Raw genomic sequence first — 10558 nt, 5'->3', positions numbered from 1 at the left:
AGTCAGAAGGATGGTGTGGTGGTGAGGTTGGATTCTCAGGATGTTTGTAAGAAAGATAGTTTTAGGTATTCTTGGGTCTATGATTCAGGTAAATGGAGATATTGATGAGGATATCTCTAAACGTATTGGAGCAGGTTGGATGAAGTGGAGGCTTACCTCAGGAGTGTTGTGTGATAAGAAGGTGACCCTTAAGCTTAATGGCAAATTCTATAGAGTGGTTGTCCGTCTGGCTATGCTGTATGGAGCGAAGTGTTGTCCAGTTAAGAACTCTCATATTCAAAGATTTAAGGCGGTGGAAATGAGAATATTTCATTGAATGTGTTGCTTTACTAGAGAGGATAAAATTAGGAATGAGGTTATCCGGGAGAAGGTGGGAGTGGCCTCGGTGGAGGACAAGTTGCAAGAAGGAAGGTTGAGATGGTTTGGGCATATGATGAGGAGGGGCACGGATGCCCCAATTCAGAGGTGTGAGAGGCTAGATTTGGATGGTTTCAGGAAGAGTAGACAGGCCAAATAAATATTGGAGGGAGGTGATTAGGCATGACATGGAGCTGCTTCAGATTACTGAGGACATGATCCTAGATAGGAAGGTGTGGAGGGCGCGGATTAGGGAAGACGGCTAGTGTGAGTGTGTAGGTTATGGCTTGGTGTTAGGAGTGTTTGGGTGTGGTAGGTGTATTAGGTCTTTGAGTGAATGTTACTATTACATGGGTATCCGTTTTCTGTTCCCCTATTTCGTATTGTTCGTATTCCTCTTATGTCCTATTTCTATGATATTGAGGGTTATTATTTCTTATCTCTTATCTCTGTTATGATATACATCCTATTTCATGTCTCATTACGACCTTGGTATATTATTCTCTATCTTGAGCCGAGGGTCTATCGGAAATAGCCTCTCTACTTTCTCGGAGGTAGTGGTATGGACTGCGTACATTTTGCCCTCTCTAGACCTCACTTTATGGGAATATACTGGGTCTATTGTTAGTGTTGTTGTTATTATCAGGTCGGCATTCATCCGACCCTTGTGGTCGTTGTGAAGATGAATAGGTTGGGTTAACGGGGAGACCTGCAGTTCATATGTTCTTGGGTACCCATACGACATGTGCCGTTTTTGGGGCATGTCAGCTACAGTGGGACTTACTAGCTCGAGGTCCCAAAATAGAGCCGAACTCCTTCCAAAAATTCCAAAACTTTCCCAAAAAACCCTTTTAAGATCCCTAATCATAATTCAAGTCAGAAATTGATGTTATGCTCATGGGAGGGTCAAAAATAAAATTGTTGAAATTTTATGGGGTCTTACATTATCCCCCCTTTGGATCATTCATCCCCGAATGAGGAGTTAGGACCTTTTTAGCACAACAATGGCTAAAATGCAGTAGAATCTAAGGACAAATTCAAAATACGATAAAAGGGAGAAGGGAAATCATAACTTAAGCATTTTCATCCAACGTTGGGAACTAGAATGGGTACTTGATTCTTATATCTTAATTAGCTTCTTATGTAGATACTTACACCTTTTGATTTCTCCAAAGGACCTTCACCGAAGCTACGTCCATCGTCCTCAACCTACGAACTTGCATATCCAATATCTCAATTAGGACCTTTTCTTAAGATAAAGAATCCGAAACACTGACATTCTCAATAGGAACTATCAAAGAAGGTCACCCACACACTTTTTTAGCATAGACACATGGAAAATAGAATGAATGGACGCCAAACTTGCTAGTAAATCAATCTTATACGCAACATTACCAATTCTCCTTATACTCTAATATGGACCTATTTAGAGGGAATGAGATTCCCCTACTTCCCAAACCTCATGACTCCTTTCATAGGAGAAACGTTCAAGAACACTCAATCACTAACCTCAGACTCCAACTCCTTCTGCTAACGTCTGCATAAGTCTTTTGGAAACTTTGAGCAGTCTTAGGTCTTTTGCTAATCATCTTCACCTTCTCTATGGATTGGTGAACCAAGTTAGGGCCACACAACCCAATCTCACCTACCTCAAACCACCCAATAGGAGACCTACACCTTCTACTATAGAGATCCTCAAAAGTAGCCATTTGAATACTAGAATGTTAACTATTATTGTAAGCAAACTCAATAAGAGGCAAATGGTCAACCAATCTATGCTTAAAGTCAATCAGACAGTCCCTTAGGTCTGAATGATCAGTTTTTCCTGTCCATCCATGTGAGGGTGGAAAGAGATGCTAAGGTTCCCCTGAGTACCCAAACATTGTTAAAAAGAACACTAGAGGTGAGAAGAGAACTTTGTACCTCGGTCTGAAATGATGGAATTAGACGCTCCATGCAACTTAACTATCTCCTTAATGAACAACTTAGCATAATCCTCCCCTGAGTAGTTAGTCCTCATATACAAGAAGTGAGTTGACTTTGTTATTCTATTCATAATGACCCAAATAGAATTATGTTGATTGCTATACTGCAGAAGACCTATAACAAATCCCATATTATTCATCTCCCACTTCCACATAGGTAATTCTATCTCTTGATATATGTCACCAGGCCTCAAATTCTCAACGTTGACTTGCTGACAAACCTTACACTTAGCCATAATTTTCACGATATATCTCTTCATATTATTCCACCAGTAGATTTCCTTTAAGTCATGATATCCATATGCACCCCATACAGATAATGATGCTAAATCTTTAAAGCAAAAACCACAGCTGCAAACTCTAGGTCGTCAGTCGGGTAATTTCTCTCATGAACCTTAAGCTACCTGGAAGCATAGGCTAAAATCTTGCCATGATACATCAACACATAACCTAGTCCCACACGGGATACATTACAGCACAACACAAATCCATCAGTACCCTTAGCTAGGGTCAAAACTAGTGTAGAAACCAACTTATCCTTCAATTTCTGAAAACTAACCTCATAAGCATCAGACCACAAAAACAAAACTTTTTCTAGAGTTAATTTTGTCAGTGGGGCAGCAATAAACAGAAAAAACTCCATAAACCTCCTATAGAAGCTTGCCAAACCCAAAAAGCTCCTAATGATTGTTGGGGTCGTGGGTCTAGGCTATTTTTAACTACCTCAACTTTTCGTGGATCCACCTTGATCCCCATACTAGAAATAATAGGCCCAAGAGAAATCATAACACTTAGACAAAATTCATACTTAGAAAACTATGCATACAACTTTTGGTCCTTAAGAGATTGCAACACATTTCAACGGTGATCGGCATGATCTCCCTCACTCTTAGAGTATACTACGATGTCATTAATAAAGACAATAACAAACAAATCTAGATTGCCTAAACACCTAATTTATAAGATCTATGAAAGTAGCCAGAGCATTAGTCAACCCAAATGACATAACCAAGAACTCATAATGGTTGTACCAAGTCCAAAAAGAAGTATTAAGGATATCAACCTCCCTAATTTTCAACTGATGATAGTTGGAATGAAGATCAATCTAAGAGAAACACTTAGCATCCTAAATCTAGTCGAAAAGATCATCAATTATAGGAAAAGGATACCTATTCTTCATTGTAACCTTCTTCAACTAATGATAGTCTATACACATCCAAAGAGACTGATTCTTCTTTCACATGCAGAGTTCAGGAGCACCCTACAAAGAAACACTAGGACAGATAAAACACTTGCTAAGAAAATCCTTTAACTGCTATTTTAGTTTATCCGGAGCTATCATATTAGGAGGAATAAAAATGGGGTGGTTATCAGGTAAAATATCAATCACAAAATATATTTCCCTATCAGGAGGAATTCCAAAAAGATCATCGAGAAATACTTTAGGAAATTTATTAAACACACGGACAGATTGCAAGAGGGAATTTCAGAGCTAGAATCCTTAACCCAAACTAAATAATACAAATACCCCTTGGAAATTAACCTGTGAGATCTACGATAGGAAATCAACCTCCCCTTGTGCACTAAGGAACTCCCCTTCCATTCAATCACTAATTCATTAGCAAAATAAAAACTAGCCTTTCGGGTCCTATAGTCCAAATAAGCATAGAACGAATGAGGCCAATCTATACCCAAGATTACATCAAAATCCACTATATAAAGTTCTATAAAAATCCACCAATGTCTTCTTATGAAAGGTAGACACCACACAACCCTTATAGATTTTTTAGCAATAATAGAATCACCCAGCGGTGTGGAAATGATAAGTAGGTTAAAAATATTTTCAGGACCAAAACTAGCCATATAAGGGGTCACATAATATAGGGTTGAACACGTATCAAGAGAAATAATAAACATCACAAGAAAAGAGATGTGACATACCAGTGACAACATCGAGGGCTGCCTCAAATTCTTGATAGGTAGCAAGTGCATACACAATTTTGGCGAGTGTCGGTACTTAAAGTGGTACCCTTAGGAGTTGGAGACAAAGAAGTTGCGACCAAAACCTTATTAGCTCTAGTGGAAACTTTAGCAAGAGGAAAATTTTACTGCAAATGACTAGGCTAACTAAAATTGAAACACAAATTCCTCCTATCCTCAATATAACCATGGTGAAGACGACCACAAAATTGGCAAGGAGTATAAAGTGGGGCTGACTGAGTTCCACTAGCCTAAGTCTGGGCACCCTGTGGTTTAGGACTACTGCTAGACTAAAAATGATGATCACCTAAGGGCTTAGGATAAGAAGCACTACCCATCGAATAAGAACTTCCCCAATATTCTTCTTGGTCCACTGTCTACCATCATTCCTACTTTTTTGCTGACCTGCACCCTACTTCGAATATCTGAACTACTTTTTCTATCTCTTTCCCATCTCTACCTACTTTTTGTCTCATCATCCACCTGCTACATATAAACCACCATCCTAGAGATGTCCATATCATTATTCAACATAGTAGCCTTACATTCCAGTACTAAATCACGGGACAACCCAAAAACAAACTTCCTTATTCTGGACCTCATCTTAGAAACTAACTCCAGATCTTAACGGGACAACTTCTAAAATTTTAGGGCATACTATTTCATACTCATCTTCCCCTACTTCAAGTTCACAAACTATTCGGCCTTAGCTTCCCTCAACATCTAAGGAAAGAAGTAATGAAGAAAATTACCTGAAAAGTCATTCTACATTGCCTACTTAGTATCATCACCCCTTATCGCTTTCCACTCCTCATACCATTGGCAATCTATATCCTTCAACTGATAGGTAACAAACTCCACACCTTCAAAATCAGTAACATACATAACCCTAAAAATCTTCTCCATCTCATTAATAACCTTTGAGGATCCTCCTCAACCTTAGAGCCCGTAAAGGTTGGGAGATTTAACCTCATAAACTAGTCAGCCCAGGTGACCTCAAATAAAATAACTTTATGACCAACATGATCAGGTTGACGAGTCTAAGCTACCACCAGTTGGGCAAGCATATAAATAGACTAATAGAACTTCATATGAGAAATATCTCCCAAGGTTAATGGGACGTAAGTGTCACTAGCTTAAGAAGCTAGAAGAGATTAGTAGGAATTGGTAGAACCCAATGTGGAGAGTATAGTCAGGAGTAAGGACCCTTGATCGGGTGTACAGTCCATAAACACGGTGAGTTCCCTTCATATTTTCCTTAGGTGGGACAAAGATTTTTGCAGATTTTCTATGACTGTCAGATTTTAGGAAGGCATGATCTGAAATATGAGTAAGCCAGGAGTTAGAGAAGTTTCATAATGATAGACTCTATAGCCTGAAATGGAACACAAAAAAAAGGAAACATTCCCCAATGTCTTGTAGCCTCCCTCTTATAAGTGAGTTATGTTACAAACCAATAAAAGGGACTCTACTCAACACAGCTTTGTGGACACCCAGTGACCTTGAACCATGCTCTTATAACAAGCTTGTTATAAACCAAACTAGGGCCTAGTCATGATGGGTATATCAAGCTAAACATAAGCCGAAGACCATCCCCTTATCCTAACCTCTAGAGCCTAACAAATGTATATAGTAGAAGCCAACCAGAAGTAGTAAATAAGATAAATGAATCAAATAAAATCTAAGAGTCTAAACAAGATAATTAATCATGCCACTACTCTGCATAAAAGTCTCTAAAACCAAAAATACTAACTAAGCCAAGACATGCCACTAACTATGACCATAAAAAATCCCAAATCAATTTTAGGAAATATAAAAAATAAGTGAAATGACTAGGCCTTTTGAAAGATGGAGGCTCACCACTTCACAGTAGATCTATAGGAGTACCAAATAACCTACCGCTGCATAGGAGCAATAGAAAATCCCTTGAACTCTACATCTTAAAATAATACAGCATCTAGAGATGGTTAGTGGGGAAAGCACGAGCATGAACTAATGGGAAAGGGATAAAAAAATGCAATTTACCAAAACCAGTCAAAACCACATGCACAATATTTATATATACCTATATAGGATGCAGATATGTAGAAAGGGTTCATTAATTAACACAACCTGAACTAGGGCCTAGTTGTGTCGGGTTTCTCAAGCCAAAAAAGGACCGAAGACCACCCCCATTCCCCAAACATAACTACCCTACATATTTTATTTAATAAAATTTTGAATATATATAACATAACTAAATGAAACTATCATAATCAAATATAGTCAAATAGTATCAGCCCCAAAATCCATACCAATTCCACGACTGACACTAATACTGACACAGCTCAACCAACCCAAAGTAGTCCCACAAAGCCTTTATCCAAAAGTTAAACAATACCCGGCCAACACATGCCCCTGACCATAGCCAAAACCAAAGTCTATGACATGACAATAGTATTTAGAGAAATTCATAACATAAAATGGAGACTTCTGGATTATGAAAGCTCACCACTTCAATCTACCAGAAGTTGTCTCTAAATCCAATTGCTGATAAAAAGAGTAGTATGGTCGGTTTATGCATTGCGTGGGGATTCAACGCTCGAATATAGGTTAGCAGGTGAATGCTAGCATGCACTCAGGATAAGAATAAAATAATGCCAATATTTAAAACCAAGTAAATATCTATATGCAAGCATAACCATACATATACAAATATAATCCATGCTAGGAAGGGAACCGGGTTTAGCATGTATTTAAAACCTTATCCTGGGCTATGTATCTTGACCGTCCTAAAACCATTGACGGGCTATATGGGTCCAGTGTTATCCCCTGAACTACCTCAGTGTATATAGCCACATGAACCGGAGATATAATAAAGGTTGGGGATTCTCATGTACCCTTGGCCCACCATGATACATATATAAAAGTATAACTTAAGGGATTCTCGTGTACCCTATAAGTATAAGGTCACCATGACCAACTATCATGTCGGTGAACATAAGATTCTAGTGTTCATCATTTGGACTCACACCTTTACAATAAGCTATCACAACACGCTATTATTGCCCAATTAAAACCATTAGCACATAGACAAACCATTAATTCCATATATTATTAACCAAGACTCTAAGAAGTAGTATCGCCATACCGACTGTAGCTTGCAAGCAATATCCTTAGCTAATTACTTAGGGGACTTATAACGCCCCAATTCTGGTACCCCAGATGCCACACGGTGCTAACAATACAAAAGGACAAATAGCTAACCTATGACTGAAATCTATAACTCAGCACTGGATAACAATAATATTGTAATAATAGTATAATTAAAATAAATGCAGAAATCTAGTGGAAAACTTTCCATAAGATTCAAATACTAAACAATACTGAATAAAACAACGTCTGAATAAGGTATGATAATATCGAGATTGAAATAACTTTTTGAACATACTATAGTCTAAAAAGCTCTAAACTATCTGAATAAGGATTTGATGGGACATGTCCCAAATAAAATCCGTTACTGAAATACTAAAATAATGAAATAATCATGTCCTCGAACTATGAGGACTTACCACTGACTCTGACTGCTGATATCTGAGCTGCAAAGCGTGATCGGGAACCTGAGCGTCCGAACCTATGGTATAAAATACGATAGAGTAAAACAAAAATATGTGTCAGTACATGTGAATATACTGGTATGCTAAGTGATCTAATGCTAAATGCAAGGGTTCATATATATGAACTAAACTGATTAGATAACATGAACATGACTATATGAGGATACATGCATGAATACAAAACTATAACTAAAATCATAACGATTCTGAATACTAAAATTACTAATAAAATGGATTACTAATAACTGATATACTTGATAACTGGGTGACTGTATCTGATAGTCCTGATTCTAATGGAACTAGATGAGTTTCGTACTGAGCTGAGTGACTGTATCTGACAGTCCTACAATCTGTAGAACTATCTAAGTTCTTTACTAAAGAATGAGACTGAGACTTTGGGAGGTATACATTTAACCAACATACCTCAAATAAGATATTATAACTGAGTTAGGGTCTAATCTGTAACCTCAATTAGAAGGGTATCCGTACCGCGCCACTGGTAAGGATAAGTTGTGAGTGACCCTCATCTGTCAGGTACTCTAACAAGAATAGTGGGACCCTTATCTGATAGGTTAAGCCATATTATCAACCTTTATCTGATAGGTTTTGATGTCTCAACATACGTTGTCTATGTAGTTCTAGAATGCAACAACTACTTCTAAGAATCACACTCTCTACTGGCAGGTGAGTTCCCATCCTTGGGTTCACTCAAGGATAAATCCTACTCACAACTAAATAGACACTAAACTGAATATACTGGATTGAACTGGACTGAGTTCACTGAATTTGGTTGATTGATGAAATATTAATGAATTCTATTAACTGACCCAGTTACTGAGGGCTGATCGTGGATTAACTGAGGTTATCTTGAAAACTGACATTGTCTCTAGGAACATAACTAAATTGTCGGATATTAAATACCCCCAGGACTCGATAGCATAAAAATAAATAAGACATGACACTACTTGAACACATGACCATAGTTAACAATTCATAATACTATCATTGAGGAATTTCATGAAGCATTCGCAAGGTATAAGCTTTCACATGAATGGGAATACATGCTAACGTAATATAATTTTACAAATCCTTACTTATGAGCATTCCACCAAATCATTACAAGACATAGATTTAGCATGGGAGTTATTTTGAACATGTGGGTACATCATAAGTTCATCATATAGCTCACAAATAGGTCGTAATGCATAATTCTTATTCACTTAGGCATTTTTACAAACATATGGAAGGCATAACCTTTTCTAGGGCATGAATCAACAACTAATACATCATGTCTATATCAAGAACTTCAAGTTTAAGGATTTCAATCCACATACTAACATGGAATCATGAGAATTTAATAAAGATTCAACCTTGGGAATTAATCACAACGTAAACATGTGTACAATCAAACCCATAACATGGAATTCAAAATTCATAATTTGAAAAGGGTTTCTTGAGATCCAAGGGTGGAAGGACCCTTGGATGAATACTTTACATACTTTAGTCGATAATTTCTTGAAGATTGATGGAAGAAAGCTTGAGTTATTAAATTAAAATTAATTACTTAGGTTTTTTTTTTCTTGAGAACTTGTGAAATAATGAATGTATTTAGCCAAAATAGGGCTTAATTTCGTGTTATGAGGGCTGAAGGTTAGGGGAAATGACCTAATTACCCTTAAGGATGCGTTCATTTAATGACTGAAATTTGGCACTAACGCGTTTGGCGACGCGGGGCTTCGATGCCATCGATGTCATACTCAACGCGTTGTGCTATGATCACTCCGTGTCTCAGGTTTTTTGGCTGGCAGTCTGGTAACAATATTAACCAACGCGATTGGTGATGCAGCACACCAAGATTGCGTTGGTCCACTATTTTGGACTTCCAAACATGGTCTAAATGAGGTTTGAAAAATCCAAAACTTATTCGGGAACACTTATTAACCTTTCTGGTCATGAATTAACAAATATATAGACCATCAAAGGACATTAAGGTCACGAAATAAGATTTCCAACTTTTGAAGGATAAAAATAAACTAAGTCTGGAAACTTAGCTAAAATTTTCTAAGTCTGGGACCCCTTGACAAGCTTAAAGGACTAAATCAAGCTTAGAAATTTTGTGGGGTCTTACAATATCTCCTTCTTAGGAATATTCATCCTCAAATAAGACTAACTAAGATGGGAGAAATGATAAGATGATGTACATACTGAACATGAACGACTTATACATGATTACTTGACTGAAATTTCTTATTTACTGAGATTCATACTGAGTATGGATAGCTGATGCATGATTTCATGAATGAGTTGATACATGAATGCATGACTGGAAGTACTGATAAGCTGATCATGCATATCTGAAGAATGAATACATGACTGAACTGACTCATGAACATGTAACTGAACATAAAATGGTAAAGGATACGAAGTTTGAAATGGAAAACTAAGCATGAAACTGAATATCAAGTTTGTAACTAAAATATTAACATGAAATGGAAAAATCTTGAGAAAATCCATTACCTTGGGTTGAGTCTAAAAATCTTTGACTAGAGGGACTTCTTTGTTTCTTAGTCTGTGGGTCTGATAGTCAAGGATTTTGACTAGAATTTCTTTGTAAGAAAGACTGTTCTAAATATCTACGCC

This window comes from Capsicum annuum, chromosome 10, assembly GCF_002878395.1.
Source record: "Capsicum annuum cultivar UCD-10X-F1 chromosome 10, UCD10Xv1.1, whole genome shotgun sequence".
NCBI lineage: Eukaryota > Viridiplantae > Streptophyta > Magnoliopsida > Solanales > Solanaceae > Capsicum > Capsicum annuum.
This window is presented reverse-complemented; position numbering follows the sequence as displayed.